The sequence below is a fragment of the Meriones unguiculatus genome, chromosome 19, assembly GCF_030254825.1.
Source record: "Meriones unguiculatus strain TT.TT164.6M chromosome 19, Bangor_MerUng_6.1, whole genome shotgun sequence".
NCBI classification, from domain to species: domain Eukaryota; kingdom Metazoa; phylum Chordata; class Mammalia; order Rodentia; family Muridae; genus Meriones; species Meriones unguiculatus.
This window is the reverse complement of record NC_083366.1, coordinates 39,709,175-39,729,029: the sequence shown is the minus strand read 5'-3', so window position 1 is coordinate 39,729,029 and position 19,855 is coordinate 39,709,175. Positions and strand designations below refer to the sequence as shown.

General features: G+C 40.1%; 1 pseudogene; it reads left to right on the top strand.

The window, feature by feature from the left end:
- The first annotated feature begins 1,897 nt into the window (after positions 1-1,897).
- Positions 1,898-2,842, top strand: LOC110539553 (vomeronasal type-1 receptor 4-like; annotated as a pseudogene).
- The last annotated feature ends 17,013 nt before the right edge of the window (positions 2,843-19,855 follow it).

The window sequence follows — 19,855 nt, the reverse complement described above, 5'->3', positions numbered from 1 at the left end:
GCTGTGAAACAGCACATCCTGAAACAGCCCATCTTAACTTTCTCCCATCACTAAGCAGCAAAAAGCAATAAATTCTTTTTGTTTTTGATTGATTCTTTTTAGAAAACCAGGATGGATGGATGTAACCTTCCTAAGACTTGGGGACTAGACCCAAATATACTATTATCCATGTATTTAAACACAGGGCCATCTCATCTTTTAAATTAATTTGCTAGCATCTCTGAAGATAATGTGGAAGATGAATCACCTCTCCCTCCACTGATAGTCCATGTCAGTAGGAGGAATCTATTATTAAAAATTAGAAGCTGATCACAAATAGGATTTAGAGTTTGGAAAAGGGAAGAGATGACTAAAAAAGATGTGCTGCTCACGAAAGCAAGCATTAGACAAACAAAAATTAATATTTTCCATCTTGATTTGGATGAATTCACAGCAGTGGCTTTTACAGATCCCAATAATTGACAAAACAATAAAGTTGTATTGTAAATACGTTAATGAATGCTGATGTGCTTGCTATTAATGTCTGGAGCATTATTCATTGTGTTCAGATATTTAAGATTGATTTCTAGGATGTTGTAGAGGAGCAGATAAAAGTGAATAATTGACTTTTGGAGTCATAAATCCACCTGGACACAAGTCTGAGTAAAAATTTCAGGTTCAGGAATGTCACATGTGAGGTCAGCAAGACAGACATTTACATAGTCCTGTGAGTTTGGCAAAAGGAGAGCAGTGAACAGAGGCATTTCAAGTACTCAGAGCACACACAAACCTGTGCAGCCACAGAAGCATCTGGATTCCCTTTTTTCAAGAAAAGGTGCCCACAGCTTACCCCAAATCCCTGAAAAATGAGAATGGAGCTCCTGAACATGAATAACAACATCCTGCTGAGGTCTAGGTCTTAGAATCAGCTTGGAGTGATGCAGAACAGAGCAGCCTCCCTGACAAACAGGTTGGAAAAGAAACAGGAGAAGCAGGCTGCAAAAGAAACTGCCATAACTGCTGCTCACAAGGTCAAACACAGGCAAAGGCTACCAGGAGCTTTTAGATGAGAAAATCCGTGCTCACAGCAGTGTGCCCCAAACTGCTGTGCTGCATCCAGCTGATTCTGAGGTCATAACTCAGAAACTGCTCTTATCTCAAGGCAGCAGCTGACACCTCTTCAGTCTCCTTGCACACACATCATCACTCCCTGGTCCAGAGCTGCTCCATCTTCCCTGAGATGCTTTGAGGTCACTAACTGGGGCCACAGAGGCCTTAAAGTCACTCTCTGTGAACCACAGCTCTCTGATACCCCTTCTCCTAGTAAGTACCCCCAGGCTCCTCTAGACACCCTTGCTGGTGGCAATCTGAGGGTTATATGAATTTTTTAGGATATATTTGGATGATTCTCCTTGAATTGCTGGGCCCTGCCTGGAAAGGTTACACATTTTGACTTGACATTGAGCACTACATTTAAAAAAAAAATCTACAGGTTTTCCCATTGTCTGTGCGTGATGTGGAGATGGCAGACAGGTTCAACAAGAGCCTCAGGCTTTAGAAATGCATGGAGAAATGTGATAAAATAGAATGTGAATTAGAGAAATTTTGGTTGAGGAAAGGGGGAGTAGAATTTAATTATGTTGAGAGATAGCAAGGATAATGGATAAATGCAGACACACATACACAAACTTGAACAAGTCAGTTTTGCTAGTGTAAAGACAAAAAAAATCTTTAAAACTTTGCATACCAATTACCAAATACCTGTTAGAGCACACACAGTAACACACAGTCCACAGGAAAAAGAGTGAGTTTCAGGACTCTAGTCTGCAACATAGCATGTGTCCACCACAGACCCTTAAACACCAAAACAATGCTATTATGAAAAATGTGATGTACAGACCCATGTTTAGCATTATTGATGCTTTCTTTAAAATTTATTTGCATCCTGTATACAAGGAAGGAAGAAATAGTTTTGAAGTTTATTAAGAAAATAATTTTTCTCCTCATGACTGTTTGGCATTCTGGGGAACATGTCTGTTTCTGTGAATTATATGTTCAGTTTATTGGGAGGCTCTGAGAAGAAACCCATATACCTTATTCTCATGCACTTGGCTTTTACAAACATCATAATCCTTCTTGCAAAGGGATTGCCAAAGACAATAACTGCTTTTGGGTTGAGAAACTTCTTAGATGACATAGGCTGTAAGATCCTCGTTTCCCTGGAAAGGGTGGCCCATGGTCTCTCCATCTGCACCACCAGTCTCCTCACTGTGGTCCAGGCCATCATCATCAGTCCCAGAGGATCTGGGTGGAGGAGGCTCAGGCCAAAGTCTGCATGGGACATCCTTCCGTTCCTCTCAGTCTTTTGGATACTCAATTGTTCAATAGGTTTGAACTTAATCCATTCCACCACAAATACAAGACTGAATGTATCACAGATTAAGACTGATGACAACTATTGTTATTTTATGCGAACAAGTCAGAAAATGAAATGGATGTTTCTCCCTCTCATGGTCTTGAGAGATGCAGTGTTCCAGGGTGCCATGGGAGGGGCCAGTGGCTACATGGTATTTCTTCTCCACAAGCACCACCAGCATGTCCTCTACCTTCAGAACTCCAAGCTTCTTACAGAACTCCCCCTGAGCTGAGAGCTGCTCAAAGTGTCCTCCTTCTCATGCTCTGTTTTGTTTTCTTCTATTGGGCAGATTGTGCCTTTTCTTTGTTTTTAAGTCTCTCTGCTGGGGACAATATCTTGATGGTAAATATTCAAGAACTTCTGATCCTTGGTTATGCAACTTTTAGTCCGCTTGTGCTGATTCACAGGGATGGGCTTCTGGGTAAGTGTTGGCATGTGAGAAATTGAAAAGAATGTCTCTCTCATTTATATGTTCAACGAGTGAGAAAAAATTTCCAGTTCTGCAACATTGTCAGTAAGATAAAATGCCACACAGCAGTTTAAGAATGTGTTTATTCTCAAGCAATAATTTTGGTGACTCATTCTTGCACTGAGAGTAATCTTAGCAAATTACAATGATATAGAAACCTCATTCTTCATTGCCCATTCTTTTTTTATAGGACTTTATTTGGTTAACTTTTTAATTTTTGCATTAATTTGCTGTGTATGAATAGTTTGCCTGCATTTATAACTGTGTATCACATGCAAATGTGAGGCCTGTAGTGAATGAAAGAGATCATGAAATGCCTTATGGCTAACTAGATTTGACAGATGGTTCCCAACCAATATGTAGTTGCTGTGATTTGAACCTGGGTCCTTTGGAAGCTTAACCAGTGTTCTTATAGCTGAGCTATTTCTCCAGCACTGACAAAACAATTTTAACTAACATATAAAACTGGGTTTGCTATTACCAAGACTGGAAGCACACAGATAAAGTTCATAAATTTTATCAAAACTCATACTGCTGTAATCACAGTAGTCAAAAATTTTCCTTATCTTTTACCTGGCATTGTGTTTGCTTAAATGTTAGCAGTAAATGGGGCTACTTTAGTGCTACATAAATGGTGCTAAATGACACTATTTTAGGCTACTTCAAAGTGGCTGTAAGTATCCATCCATGGAAAGGATTTTACAGGATTATGAAAAAAATAGGAGCCCAATGCATCAGGCAGAGAACTTAAATGCACTGAAATATTTTATTGCTATTATATTCATGATAGTTCTGTGCAGGAATAAAGACTGTAGATATGAGATAAACCAGATAACAAATACATCATAAAGTTTCACTTTATATCTAGCTGTTAGTTTGTTGGTTTAAAACTATGGATTTGTAGCCAGGTGCAGTGGTACTGTGATCCCCGCACTGTGGTAGAGACAGGCTGATCTCTATGAGTTCAAGACCAACCTGGTCTACAAAGTGGATCCAGGAGAGCCAAGGCTACACAGAGAAACCCTGTCTCAAGAAACCAAAAGGAAAAAAAAATGTGTATTTGTCTTTTTCAAGACGAATCACTGAGTGTGACTGCAGCAACCCAAGGCTTGTGTGCAGCTTTGCTAATGCCCAGGTGCTCTCCACAGCCCCATCCAGCTTTTTCTCACCAGAAAACTGCAAAAGGATCTGATTCTACATTCATTTAAATACAGGATTCACCACTTAAATTCTTAAATTGGATCTATACAATAATATATTGACATGGTTCTAAGATTTCAATGGACACATTCTAAAAAATATATTGATACAATCAATGAACATCAAATTTTAGTATGGTTATGCATAAGTTTATGTCTTACTTAAAAAAAAGTACTTGATTTATATCTGACTAGACCTCTTGTAAACATTTTGGGTGCATCTTGGATCTATTTTACAATATGGATATTTCTTTTTTGTAAGCCAGTACAGTATATACAAAACTTTTAGGTAAGTGATGTGTACTGTATTATGCTATAGCTTATTAAATAGTCTATTTTTATAATTCAAAGACTTGTTTTATTCATGTTTTATGTCTGTGTTAGTGTATGCCACATTTGTGCAGGTGCCCACAGAGACCAGAAGAGTGCACTGGGTCACAGGGAACTAGAGCTACAGCCTGTCATGAGTCCTATGATGTGGGTGCTGGATAAGGAACCAGGGACTTATCTAAGAGGAGCAGGTCCCTTCACCATCCCTTCAGCTCCATGTCTTTCTCATGAAAGTTTGACTTGTTTGTAGGTGACAGCATTGCTCATGTTGTTCTTATAGCTCCGTTGTTAAAGCCTTTTTCTAGTATCTGTCATAAAGAAGCAGAAAAATCAAGCACCTTCTGAATCAGTCTGTGTCATTTGACCTAAAAGGAAGTGATGTAAGAACATGGAGAAGGAGTGAAGAAAGATGTGTCTCATCTGAATGATGAAGAGGTTGTTAAACATTAAGAATGGGCGGGGCCTGGAGAGATGACTCAGAGTAAAAGCATCTGCTGACACCCAGACAACCTGCTCTGTCACTGATGTTGTGGGTTATTAATATTTGTTACTGATTTATCTTTTACTTAATCGGCGGTTATTCCTAAACTAGCTGTATACCCAAATCACCACACAGAGACTAGGAATTATTTAATTAACCTAGAGCACAATGCTGGGCAATAGTTACTCTATCCTGAACCTCCAAGCCCACATAGCTTCCAACCATTCAGATATTACACAATGTACTTGCTTTTAATCATATCTTAGGTCCTGTTCCTCTTTCCTCCTGGTTCCAAGTCCTCCCCTGCTGCTCTCTGTTCCTCTTCCTCCCACTCACTTCCCTCCCCTCCCCTCCGGACCAGGATGTCCCACCCTATTCTCTCCATTGCACAGCACTGGCTGGTTGTTTAATTGACAATTACAGAGAAAAAATGGTGGCATGTTTACACAGACTTGAGACAGGTGATGCTTAGGATAAGCATCACAAAGCAAAATCCCGATTGAAACCAGATAATGGAGTAGAGAAACCAGCATTTGAATAAACAAGGGTAAATTGAAGACATTCCACAAGAATATTATACCAACTCTCTGAGGAAGAAAGCTGACTCTTACATATTGTCCTCTGACCTCATACACATGCTGAGACATACATATGAACACACAAAATAAAGGAGGTAGAGGATATGAGCACCAAATAAAGTAGAGTAAAAAATAGCACCAACAAATAATAGATTTCCTTTTCTAATTTTTTTCTTTACTACAATTTATTCACTTTGTATCCTCCCACACCCCCTCCCAATCCTACCATTCCTCTTCTCCTCCCATGCCCCTTCCCAGTCCACTGATAGAGGAGGCCCTTGTCCTCTTCCATCTGACCCTAGTCTATCAGGTCTCATCAGGACTGGCTGCATTTTCTTCCTCTGCAGCCTGGTAAAGCTTCCTCCCCCCCCCCCACCGACACACACACCTCAGGGGGAGGAGATCAGAGAGCCCAATCACTGAATTCATGTCACAGACAGCCCCTGTTCCCATTACTAGGTAACCCACTTGGATACTGAGCTGCCAAGGGTTACATCTGTGCAGGGGTTCTAGGTTATTCCCATGCATAGTCTGTGGTTAGAGTATCAGTCTCAGAAAAGAACCCTTTTGTTGTTCTCCTTGTGGAGCTCTAGTCCCTTCCAGGTCTTTCTATCTCCCCCTTCTTTCATAAGATTCCCTGCACTCTGCCTAAAGTTTGGCTATGAGTCTCAGCATCTGCTTTGAATAACCTGCTGGGTAGAGAGAGTCAGAGGTCCTCTGTGGTAGGCTCTTGTTCCTTGTTCCTTGTTTTCACCCTCTTCCAATGTCCATCCCATTTGCTTTTCTGAATGAGGATTGAGCATTTTACCCAGGGTCCTCCTTCTTGATTACCTTCTTTAGGTGTACAGATTTTATTTAGTATGATTATTCTATATCATATGTCTAATATCCACTCATAAGTGAGTATATACCATGTGTGTCTTTCTGCTTCTGGGATACCTCACTCAGAATGATCTTTTCTAGATCCCACCATTTGCCTGCAAAATTCATGACTTCCTTGTTTTTAATTGCTGAGTAGTATTCCATTGTATAAATGTAGCACAATTGTTGTATCCATTTCTCCATTGAGGGACATCAGGGTTGTTTCTAGGTTCTGGCTATTATGAATAAAGCTGCTATGAACATGGTTGACCAAAAGTCCTTGGTGTGTACTTGAGCATATTTTGGATATATATCTAAGAGTGGTACAGCTGGATGATGAGACAGCACTATTTCGAATTGTCTAAGAAAGCACGAGATTGATTTCCAAAGTGGTGTACAAGTTTACATTCCCACTATCAATGTGGAGTGGGTTCCCCTTTCTCCACATTATCTCTAGCATGTGTTGTCACTTGAGTTTTTGATCATAGCCACTCTGATGGGTATTAGGTGAAATCTCAGGGTTGTTTTGATTTTCATTTTCCTGATGATTAAGGACGTTGAAAATTTTTTTAAGTGTTTCTCTGCCATTTGATATTCCTTTACAGAGAATTCTTTGTTTAGTTCTGTACCTCATTTTTAATTGGATTACTTGATTTGTTGCTTTTTAGCTTCTTGAGTTCTTTATATATTCTGGATATTATAGAAAGATCTCCGAGGCTCATGACTTGGCAGGATTAATGTAGTAAAAATGGCCATCTTACCAAAAGCAATCTACAGATTCAATGCAATTCCCATCAAATTACCAACATAATTCTTTACAGACCTTGAAAGAAAAATTTTCAACTTCATATGGAATAACAAGAAACTCAGAATTGCTAAAATAATCCTCTACAGTAAAAGATCTTCTGAGGTATTTTCATCCCTGCTCTCAAGCTGTACTATAGAACAACAATAATAAAAACTGCATGGTACTGGCATAGAAACACACCAGTAGAGAAATAGAATCAAGTAGAAGAACCAGAAATAAATCACACACTTATGAACACCTGATTTTTGACAAAGATGCCAAAACCATACAATTGAAAAGAGATAGCATCTTCAACAAATGGTGCTGGTCCAACTCCATATCTACATGTAGAAAAATGCAAATAGATCCATATTTATCACCCTGCACAAAAATAAAGTCCAAGTGGATCAAAGACCTCATCATAAAATCAGACACACTAAACCGCTTAGAAGAAAAAGTGGGGAAGAGCCTTGAACTCTTTGACACAGGAGACAACTTCCTGAACAGAACACCAACAGCACAGGCTCGAAGAGCAACAATCAATAAATGGGACCTTATAAAACTGAAAAGCTTCTGTAAAGCAAAGGACAATATCCTCAAAATAAAACAACTGCCTACAGATTGGGAAAGAATCTTCACCAACACTATATCTGACAGGGTAGAGATCCCTTTTTAAAGAAGTCTAGCACTCCTCGCTTTTCTAAAGACTGGTTCAGGGTTTCTGGGTAGGAAGAGTGGATTCTTAGCATCTTCTCGTGCTACCATCTCTATCATGTGGCTTTAAGCTTCTCATTATCCCTGGAAAAATACTGGAATTGAGCTTCTGTCAGAAGTCAGTATTTCATTTTCCCCTAAAGATATAGTAGGAAAGCAAGATAGGGGAGGTGAAGGTGAGGAAGTGACCCTTATTTGAGCTTTGCTTGCAGAGCAGAGGGAAGATGACATTGAGACAAGTGAAGTCATCACAGCAAGGGACATTTGGTCGATAATTGTTTGCCATTGCTAGGTTCCAAAACTGCTAAGAAAACCTGGTTCAATGCAATAGGACAATGACAATTATAATGAGGTTAGACCTTAAAGTAACACAATAGGACACTGGGAACCACATATTCTCAAATAGTATCATCATGAGTCAAGAGACCATGCTCCTGGCCAGGACCTCAAGGGCACACTAATGTATTTAACTATGATGACAGTATCTTAATGCTGGAGCTTCAATTGCTCACTCTGGGTCACTTACTAAGACTAACACTGAACATTGCAGTGTTTGTTAGCCTCTTTACCCTCTGAAAAGCTGACTCCATCTTCCAAGATGCTGTTCAAGTTCATGCTGCTGAGCTGAGGACAAGAAAATCAAGGTTTTGAGGCCACAAGATGGGATCTATTTGGTGGAACCAGGATTGCATGGCCATGCCAAGTGGCAGGGCATTGGGAACATTTTGACTTCTGCAGTCTCTGGCCCAGGAAGATCCCAATTGTCAAGAATTATCCCAAGTGTAGGTCAGCAAGATATTGCTCTGCAGTCATTCCAGGGAGGTTCCTGTCTGCTCTGAGCTGTGTGAATGTCACTCCTGATAAATGCAGGACCAAATCTGTCCTTCAGCTCACTGCAGTTCCTTTCCAAGATAAACAGAAATATCCCAACAGTTCTTGCAGGGAGTGGGGCAGAACTCTTTCTCTGCAGCTGATACTGTGGAGACTTACCTACGCTTTAGGAACACATGGCTTGGGCTGGGCCCAGAGTGTTTCAGTACATGTTCTAAGTATTCCTATGCCTAGGACTGGAAGCTTGTAGCCTCCCTACAATCTAATCTTCTGCAAGCACAGAGCTTGAAGTGTTCAGCTTCTATCCTCCACTGCTAACTTAGAATGTTTCAGCTTCCAAGAATTACTACTGAATGAACAATGAACTCACCCTTTCTAGTTCTTTCTAAACTCTAGATGGCTATTTCATCTCAGCTGTTCTGGCTCAAGCTCCTCTCCAAACTGACTGATTATAATTGGCTTCTTTTGGCTTCTGAGTGATTTGTTTGCTTGGAAGAACAGCTTCTGAACTCCATGAACTGAAATGCCCTGGCTGCAGGAACTGAAGAAACTGCACAAACTACCAGGAACTGAACTGATCTCCATTGCACTCTCTCTGGGCTTCTCTTTAGTGGCCTCTCTTTCCTGTCTGTTCTCATGAGAGTTCAGTGTATCCTATCTCTGACTCATTCTGTCAAATCTTCCTCTGATTTGTCTCTTTGTCTACCCCTTAATTAGAGGTCACTTTCAAACATGGCCATTTACTTCTACAAACTAACTTTATTCCATCAAGAGGAATTAAAGGTGTATACTAAGGGGTAACCACAATGTTGGATTAAAATTACTCTACAAGTTCTTGTGTCGTGGTTGATGTGGGAAGACCCACCGCAATTGTGGGTGATCCCTAATGGTAAGTGTCAAGCTTAAAAGGTGTATCAGAGGGAAGATCATCCTGCCTTGTGCTTGCTTGGCCTTTCCTCTTTGCCTTGTAGTTGATTTACTCTGCTGCTGCTGCTAGGGATGATTCCTTTGCTGTTAACAGAACCAGAGGCTCTCAGAAATGTCCAGGTCTCTGGAGCCAGATTGAGGCTGCTGAGGTTCCTGCCCTGTGGACTAAGTACCAGTCATGGCCCCAGTTAGAGACAAGTGTGGTGAGACTACTCCAAATGGTGAGGCTCACAGGATCAGGGACCAAGTGAAATACTGGGTTCTCAGCTGCTCCAGTGTGATTTAGCTGTTTTTACTATTTTAAAGCTGACATAATAAATTCTGCCATCATATGTACACGTATATTATATCATATCAGATTATTTACTTTCTGTCATACATAATACTTTCCATCCTCTTGGTTCTGTTCCTCTAGAGAACCCTAACTAAAACAGCCACCATTTCCAGAGTGTTCTGGTATGGGGGTATGGCTGTTTCTACAAAGATCTTATGAGTATTTATAGGGTGTATTCACTGCCTTTCTTATAGATTGGTCAGTGTCGGTGAGAATAAGAGGTCAGTGACTCACAGGGCATTTCTATGAAAAGTCATTTAATTTTCTGAATTTTCTCATGAATTATTAAAAATAAAAGTGGTATATGATTAACCTTGAAAAGTTACAATTTTGATATAACTTTGAAACCTCAGATAAGCTGAATTAACATATTCATTTCCTTAGTTATCTTTGGTGAGTAAAGTCCCTAAAATCCCTGAATTCCCACTGTACACTGCTCTATACACCTAAGTCACCACGGTTTCACTATCTCTATGAAATTACTCTACCTGAGAACAGCCTTGCTCCTGTGACCAACAGCTCACCTACTTCCTACCTCCCTGTCTTAGAGAAGTACAATTCTGCTCTCTACCTCTGTTGTTTCAGATACTCAGAGTTTTTACTACAGTTTCTTTCAAAAATTCCTAGGTAAATTTTGTAAAAGCATGAATTTAGAAAATTCTCTGAACATGGATATCTGCTCTCCTTGTTACTCACTGTGTTCCAGGCTGTCACCATCAGTTGGAGGACTGCCCCTTGGAAAAGATTAAACCACAGACTAAGTGACAAGTTCTTGCCTATTTACTACCCTCTTGGATCTTTAATTTTCTGGTGATCTTCATATCTCTCCCCTATATCACAGCAGCCAGAAGCATGAACAGATCTGGAGTTGCAATGAATTTGGGGGTGTTGCTATGTGATACAGATACTATAAAGGAGTCTTTACTGAGTTCATTTTTTTCTTGCAAATTAAAAATTTAAGAAGCAGGGGGAAAATCTCAGACATAAAAGAGAGAATTAGGTGACAGAAGGAGAAAAGATTTTTACTAGGGATGAGGACACACACACAGTGAGGCATACACAGAGAAGAACACTCTTTAAACCAAAGGGGGTGGCTTGAGTAACCAAAATCCAGTTTCCACTTGAGAACAGGGTGTTCTAAGGGTTCTTTGAGGGCTCCTCTTGCCCTAATTTAAGCTTGGTCAGTTTAAACAAAGACAGAAAGGGTAATATGTCTACAACTTTGGATTAAACACATCTTGATTCAGCCTTGAACCTGTAGGGCCAGTACACAGGCAAAGGGGTCCATTATGACAAGAGAAAACACCTGCAAGAACTTTAGGCCCTAGTCTGAATCTGAGAGTTTGGCATCTTCATTATCTGTGCCTCCTCCATCTGTCTGCTTATGAGAGAACTAACTCTCTGACCTCGGCGCACCATCCTAACAATGAAATGAAGAGATTTCTCTTCTCTTCTCTTCTCTTCTCTTCTCTTCTCTTCTCTTCTCTTCTCTTCTCTTCTCTTCTCTTCTCTTCTCTTCTCTTCTCTTCTCTTCTCTTCTCTTCTTTTCCCTTCCCTCTCTCTCCACATATATGTATGTATATACATATATATCTATAAACATATTATTTCTCATCCTCCCTTTCTCTGCTCTTTTTGTGATGTAATCTTTCAGAGTCTCATGGGTTTTAGCAGTGAGCCAGTGGTACTCATATAAACATAAAATATGTGTCCTCTACCTTCACAGCTACAGATTAGCAAATAGTTCCAGTTCAGAAAACAGAGCTGCACACAGTGTTCTTATCTTCATGACCTGTGCCCTTATTTGTTTTTTTTTGAGTAAGTTTAATTTTATCTTCTTACAGGGTTTCTAAGTATTGGCCATGACTATGCTGTTTGGTAAAACTCTTCCATTTTTGTGAAACTGTGACAATTCCCATGAATGAATTTCTAGAAGTAATTTCTGTTTTCTACATTCTTGTGTCCTCACCCTATAGACCATTAGTAATGGCTATCCATGCTTACTGTTAACAAAATCTAGCCACAGACCATAAAGGAAAACTTTTCAATCTTCTCCCCAAACCACTTCATGTGAAAAAAAATCTAAGAAGGGTCAGCACTGTACCCAGTGACCAGATTTCTCTTCAAAGTCCCTGCATGCTGCTATCTGTCCCTGGCGTTGATAACACGTCTAACAAACTTCTAATCTTCAAGTGATGATCCACCTCAGTGTCACCCTTGAACAATGAACCTGGAATGTATCACTACCATGATACATGCTTCTACAACACTAAATGTTAAAATATTTCTAAAGCTTGTCCAGGCTGTACTCTGTGCCCTTTCCCCAATCAGCAGAGATGCAGATACTGCTAAATGACAAGTGACACACTAACAAATTCAGTACTTATTGTTCACACTGATTTCTCTGTGAACTTTATATATATATATAATATATATGTATTACAATATATATATATATGGATTACAAATTGATGTGCCATAATGTTCTAATACATCAAATAATTAAGTAAATCAAGGCTTTTAAAGATAACTTTGCATTGTCTTTTACAGAATTGGTCTTAGGCAATTGAAGAGCAACCCAAGGAAACTATAAATCTTAAAGGACAAATTTTTACTTACCTCCCATTCCATTGGAGAAAAATAATCCTAAGAAACGGTCCTAAGAAGCAAGTTAAGAAGTATCTATTTACTATCTGGCAAAATAGATTTAAAACCAAAATTAATCAAAAGAGATGAGGAAAGATACAACATACTCATCAAAGGATAAATCCACCAAGATGACATTTTAATTCCTAACATCTATGTCCCAAACACAAGAGCAGCCACTTTTGTAAGAAGAAACACCATTATAGTTTAAATCACCTATTGACCCTACATACTTGTAGTGGGAGACATCATTATCCCACTCTCACCAATGGACAGGTCATCCAGGAAAAAACTAAACAGAGAAATATTGGAGCTAACAGATGTTAGAAACCAAATGGACCTACCAGATTTTTTCAGAACATTTCACCTAGACACAAGAGAATACACCTCACAGAAATTTAACCAAAATTGGCTACATATTCAGACACAAAGAAAGTCTCAACAGATATAAGAAAACTGAAAAAACCTCCAGCATCCTATCAGACTACCACAGATTAAAGCTGGATATATAAAACAATAAAAAGAACATAAAGCTTACAGAATAAATTTATTTATTTATTTATTTATTTATTTATCTATCTATCTATTTACTTATTTACTTATTTATTTATTTCATGGAAATTAACAACTCTCTACTGAATGAAAAAAGTAAAAAGACCGAATTAAAAACATTAAGGACTTTCTAGGATTTAATGAAAAGAATACACAGCATATTTAAACTTATGAAAGTGGTGCTAATAAGAAACTTCATAGCATTAAATGTCTACATAATAAAAAATTGAGAGATCTCATACTAGCAACTTAACAGTATATATGAAATCTAGAGAGAGATAAACACAGAGAGGGAGAGGTCAAACCTAAATGGTGAGAAATAATCAAAGTGAAGGCTGAAATCAAGAAAACAGAAACAAAGATAATAATAATAATAATAAACACACAGTGAAATAGTTAGGTTTGAGAAAATCGGCAACACAAGCAAACCCTTATTCAAACTAATGAAAAGGTAGAGAGAGATTATCCAAATTAACAAAATGACAAGAGCATAACAGACACTGAGGAAATCCAGAGAATCATAGGACATACTTTTTTTGTAATTCTTTATTAATTACACTTTATTCATTTTATATCCTCCCTGTGGCTCCCTCCCTCCTCCTGTCCCAATCCCTTCATTCCCCCCCCTGCACACATGTCCCTCCCCAAGTCCACTGATAGGGGAGGTCTTCTTTTCCTTCCTTCTGATCCTGGTCTATCAGGTCTCATCAGGAGTAGCTGCATTGTCTTCTTCTGTGGCCTGCTAAGGCTGCTCCCCCATCAGGGGGAGGTGATTAAAAAGCAGGCCAATCAGTTCATGTCAGAGACAGTCCCTGTTCTTAAGGACATACTTTTAAAACCTTTATTCCACCAAATTAAAAAAAAAATCTAAAAGAAATGAATACTTCTCTTGATAGATACCACTTACCAAAGTTAAATCAAGATTGAGTAAACAATTTAAATCGGCATAACACTCAGCAAAATTGTAATCACCATTAAATGTCTCCTATTCAAAAAATAAAATAAAATAAAAAAAATAAAAGCCTAAGGCTAGATGGCTTTAGCGCATAATTCTACCAGGTTTTCACAGAAGAGTTAGTTAGTGTTGACTCCTGAAATTATTCTACATCGCAGAAAGAGAAGGAACATTCACTGATATCATAAAGCCACAGTTAGCCTGATACCTGAACCACATAAAGACTCAACAAGGAAAGAGAAGCACAGACCAATTTCCCTCATGAACATAATTAAAAAATTAATTGACCCACACAGAGGTATGCCCACTGTCATGTGTCAGAATGCAGGAGACAACAGTACAATGAGCAAGTGGTGAAGATGATGGGAAAGAAAGTGGACCAGTTTATGCACTACCAGGAGAGGAGAAACTGGAAACACGAGAATGGTGAGGAACAACCCAATATGACCAGCTTGTGTTGCCACCTGAAGCCATGGTGATGTTGTGGCTCATGCTGCTGCCAGAGGTTATGTCTGGGTCTATGGCCCTGCAGTAGCCTGTGTCAATGTCCGTAGCCCATGTTACCAAAGACTGTGCAGACAGCCCTACTCTGGGCTGTCACCTGGGGTCAGCTTGATGTCTGAGAGCTGAGAAAAGCTGGCCTTGCTCCTCACTGACTGCATCACCTGAGAGTGTCCTTGCACCTCAACTGGGCATAACAGCAGAGCTGGCCCTGGTGGTGTAGGCACCGGTAGGTCAGCCCTAGAGGGTGATCAAGGCCCTGCCTCTTGCCAGTTGCAGTACTCAGGAGCCCTGTCCGCTGCCTGGGAAAGGTGGGAGAGCTGGCTCTGGTAGCATGGGTGCTGGAGAGCTGTCCCTACCCTCACCTGGGCAAAGCAGGAGAGCTGGCTCTGGTGGTGCAAGCACAGGACCGTTGACAACATGAGACCAGATACACTGAACAGGAGAGAAGAAAAAGTGGGCAATAGCCTTGAATTCACTGGAAAAGAGACAACTTCCTGAACAGAACACTGATAGTACAGGCACTAAGATTAATAAATGGGATCTCAGGAAACTGAAAAGCTTCTGTAATGCAGAGGACACAATCAATAAAACAAAGCAGCAGCTTCCAGAATGGAAAAAGACTCTTGCAAATTCCACATGTAATAGAGGACTAATATACAAAATATATAAAGAACTCAAAAAACTAGATGTCACAAAAAAAATAATACAATTTTTAAATGGAGTACAGATCTAAACATAGAATTTTCAATAGAGGAATATCAATTGACTGAGAAACACTTAAGGAAACATTTAACATCCTTAACCATCAGGGAAATGCAAATCAAAACTACTGCTAAGAGATTCCATCTTACTCCTGTTAGAATAGCTAAGATCAATAATACAAGTGACATCTCTGTTGGCAAGGAAGTGGAGCAAAGGGGATTCTCTTCCATTGCTGGTGGAAGTGCAAACTTGTAGAGCCATTATGGAAATTAACATTGAAGTTCCTCAGACATTTGAGAATTGATCTACCTCAAGACCTAGCTATACCACTTCTGGGCATATACCCAAAGGATGCTCCACTCCACAAAGCTACTTGCTCAACCATGTTCATTGTGGTTTTATTCATAATATCCAGAAGATGGAAATAGCCCAGATGTCCTTCCACAGAAGAATGGATAAAGAAAATGTGGTACATTTATACAATGGAATATTACTCAGCTGTTAATAAAAATGCCATCATGAAATTTGTAGGCAAATGGGTAGAACTAAAAACAAAATCATCCTGAGTGAGGTAACACAGACCCAGAAAGATAAGTATGGTATGTATTCACTTATAAGTAGATATTACCCTATAAGTAAATGATAACAAAGCTACAACCTGTAGACTCAGAGAGGCTAGGAAAAGAAGAGGGGTCTGGGAAGGACACATGGATCTCCTTGGGTGGGGCAAATAAAGTAGATTATATGAGAAGCTGGAGAGATGGCTCAGAGATTAAGACGACTGGCTGCTCTTTCACAGGTCCAGAGTTCATACAGCAGCAAACACATGGTGGCTCATAACCACATAAAGTGAGATCTGGTGTGTGGGTATACATACAGGCAGAACACTGTATACATAATAAATAAATCAATCCTTTAAATGAATAGAGTTTATGGATAGACTTGGGGCATGAGAGGACAGGAACAGGAGGATAGGGTTGAGGGGAAGATAGGGTGGAAAGAGAGAGTGTTGGCAGAGATGTTTGGAATTGGGGATTATTGGGGTGGTGATGTGGAAATCCAGTGCAGAGGTAACTTCCTGGAATGAGTCTATGAAGGTGACCCTAACAAGGACTCCAAGTAGTGAGGATTATGGAGTCTAAACTGGTCATCTCTTGGGGTCAGGTGAGGCTTGCAGTGGTTGGACTAAGCTGTATTCAGTTGAGTTGTTTGCCAAGAGTGTTCCACAAAATTCCCCAAATAACCCAGGCTGTTGCTAAGACAAAGGGTTATTCTCTGAAAACTGACATCAGGGCCCCACTGTTGAGGACAATATCCATACTATGCATTGAACATAGAGAAGGCTCATGCCTACATGGAGCCTTCGCCCTTACATTCTAAACTCTTTGATATGAGAGGTACTCTTGCAGGCTTCAGAAGGAGAAACATGGTGACCAGTCCATAAAACCTTTGACCTACAATCTGTCATGCCTGAAAAAATATACCAGGGCAATAGTGGCAGAGATCTTATGGGACTAGCCAACCAATGTCTCATTTTGCATAAGGCCTACTCCACAAGAAGGAAGTCATACCTAACACTGCTTATGTGACCAAGAACCAGAGACTAGATAGTCCACAGACTTAGGGTAAAACCCAACACTCCTAAAAATATATAAAAATTTATATTAAAAAATATAAATCAGTAAAATGACTCCTAATGATATTCTTCTGTACACATAGATCAGTGTGTTATCCAGTCATCATCAGACAGGCTTCCTCTAGTACCACATAGGAACAGATGCAGAGACCCACAGCCCGATACTAGGCAGAAAGGGAGTCTGTCCGGGAGGCCCCAATCAAATCCCTCCCTGCAGAGCCCGGGGGGTCTATTGGAAGAGGTGGTAGAAAGACTGTAAGAGCCAGAGGGGCTGAAGATCACCAGGAGAAAAGGTCCCTCGGAATCAACTAAGCAAGGTGCATATGAGCCCTCAGAGCCTGAAGCCTCAAGCACAGGGCCTAAATGAGTATACAGGAGGTCCTCTGGAGATGTGGGAACCTCAGTGGAGAGAAAGTTGGTGAGTTGTTCATTTACTCACCTCACATTCTTCCTCTCAAATTAATAAACCCCAATTATCAAATAACTTCTGAGAAAAACAGATGTAGTAACTGTGGAGAGAGAGGAAAAGCAGTACTTGAGGGACTGAGGCCCTGCAGAGACCTTCCTTCCCCTGACACTGTACTAACAAGAAACTTGATGTCCACCTGATGGCAGCCAAGAGCCCCACAGATCCAGACAGTACAAATATGACCTGGCAGGTGTCATTTTCCCAGAGCTGCTCCAGAGCCTGTCTGCACCACAGAGGTCCAGGTGAGTCCATGGAGGTAAGATCATTCTCAGCTGTGCTATGGAGAGTTTCACTAAAGCTGAAGTCTCTCTCTGACTAAGCCAGGGAGTGCTTGAGAGGCTCTGTGAGCTTTGGGTCCTCCACTTTCCTTCTGAGCCTGACAAGGCTGGTGCTTGGCTCCAGAATGTTAAAAAAAGATGAGTTCTTAGAGATAAGGAAGTAGAACAAGAATGCTGAGCATTCGCTATCTATCCTCATGGTGGTGTTCCATGGCAGAGCTCTGGGTGATCTTTGCCTGAGGTTACCTTCTTGTTTTTGTAAAAGAAACAATAAGATACAGAAGATTTTCAGATGTCTATCAAAAATTTGAGACAATAAGGAGACACTTCTGTAATGTTATCACTAAAGAGACTGAGGCAAGGTAATTGCTCAGGGCTAGCCTGGTTTACACAGGGAGACCCTGCCTCAAAATAACAAGATAAAACAAAAACAAACCAAAGTAAATTTTGAGGGTTCAAGTTTGACAGCACTGTGACTTCAATGGTGTCAATACTCTTTTTAAAATTTGTACTATTCACTTTTGATTCATTTTCACTTTTCCAAATATTGGCATATGTTTACTTTTACAGTAACATTATAACTCCTAACTTGAAGGTTTTTCTTTTATATCCATCTTTAAAGTCTCTGAATTATATATTGAAGAACCATGATTCAAAACCTTCCCTCATCTCTTCCCAGCACCTAACTCCTCATTAATCCCCTTCTTCCATCCCCTTCATCAGCAAGAGCTGGTCCCTGGCTGCTCTTTGCTCCCTTAGATGCCCTTAGGTTCCTAAATGAGGTCAAACATGCTCTGAATCATCTACTGAGAGCACAGCCCTCTGTTACCCCCTTTCTTAGTCTTCTGCTAGACACAGTCTCTTCCTGCAAATGTAAGTTACATGAATTTTCAAGATCTCTTTTAGTGATTCAGCTTTAGCTATGTGACTTTGTCTAAAACAGGTTATACAGTTTGACTTGACACTGAGGACTACCTTTTAAAGCTATTTTTAAAGTAAGCATTCGTACAGAGAGAATTCACATAATGGTCACTTAACACATGAAGTTGTAGAAACTTAACACATTAAATTAAGATATAAACATATAAAAAACTTAAGATATTAAGATGTAGAAATTGGCTGTGAGTCTCAACATCTGCTTTGATCCCCTGCTGGTTGGAGTCTTTCAGAGGACATCTATGGAAGATGTCCTGTTCCTGCCCTGTTCCCTCTCTTCAACAGCTTCTGGTGTCTTTTCTACTTGCCCCTTTGAATGAAAATTAAGCATCCTCCCTAGGGTCCTCCTTGTTACTTATCTTCTTAAGGTGTGTGGATTGTAGTATGATATCATATGTATTGCATTGCTAATATCTGCATATAAGTAAGTATATATCATGTGTGTTTTGGGGGGTCTGGGCTACCTTATTCAGGACAGCCTTTTCCAGATCCATCCATTTGCCTGCAAATTTCATGATGTCCTTGTTTTTAGTAGCTGAGTAGTATTCCATTGAGTTAGATGTACCACAGTTTCTTTATCCATTCTTTAGTTGAGGGACATCTGGGTTGTTTCTAGTTCCTGATTATTACAAATAAAGCCACTATGACTATGTCTGAGCAAATGTCCCCATTTTATGGTGGAACATCAGTTTGGTATATACCCAGGAGTGGCATATCTGGGTCTTGAGAATCACAGCCAAACTTTGGGCAGAGCACAGGGAGTCTTGTGGAACAGTGGGGGAGATAAAAGGACATAGAGGGGACAAGAGTTCCACAAGAAGACCAACAAGCCAACACATCTGGGCCTAGTGGGCCTGTGGAAACTGATATACCAACTGAAGACCATGCATGGAGAGTACCTAGGCCTCCTGTACAGATGTAGCCTGTTGGCAGCTCAGTCTCTGTGTGGGTTTCTCATAAGGGGACCAGGGGCAGCACTCTCTTACATGAAATCTGTTGCCTGCTCTTTAATCATTTCCACCTGGTGAGGTAGCCTTCCCAGACCACAGAGGAAGAGGATGCAGGCAGTCCTGAAGAGACATGATAGTCTAAGTCAGTTGGTAAGGGAGGAAGGCTCCACCGTTCTGAGGACTATGGGATTGGGATAGGGGGAAAGACAGAGGGAGAGAGAGTAGGATCAGGAGATGAGGGAGGGGGCTACAATTGGGATGTAAAGTGAATTAATTAATAGAAAAAATTTAAAAGATATAAAAATTGAAGTTATAAAGCTT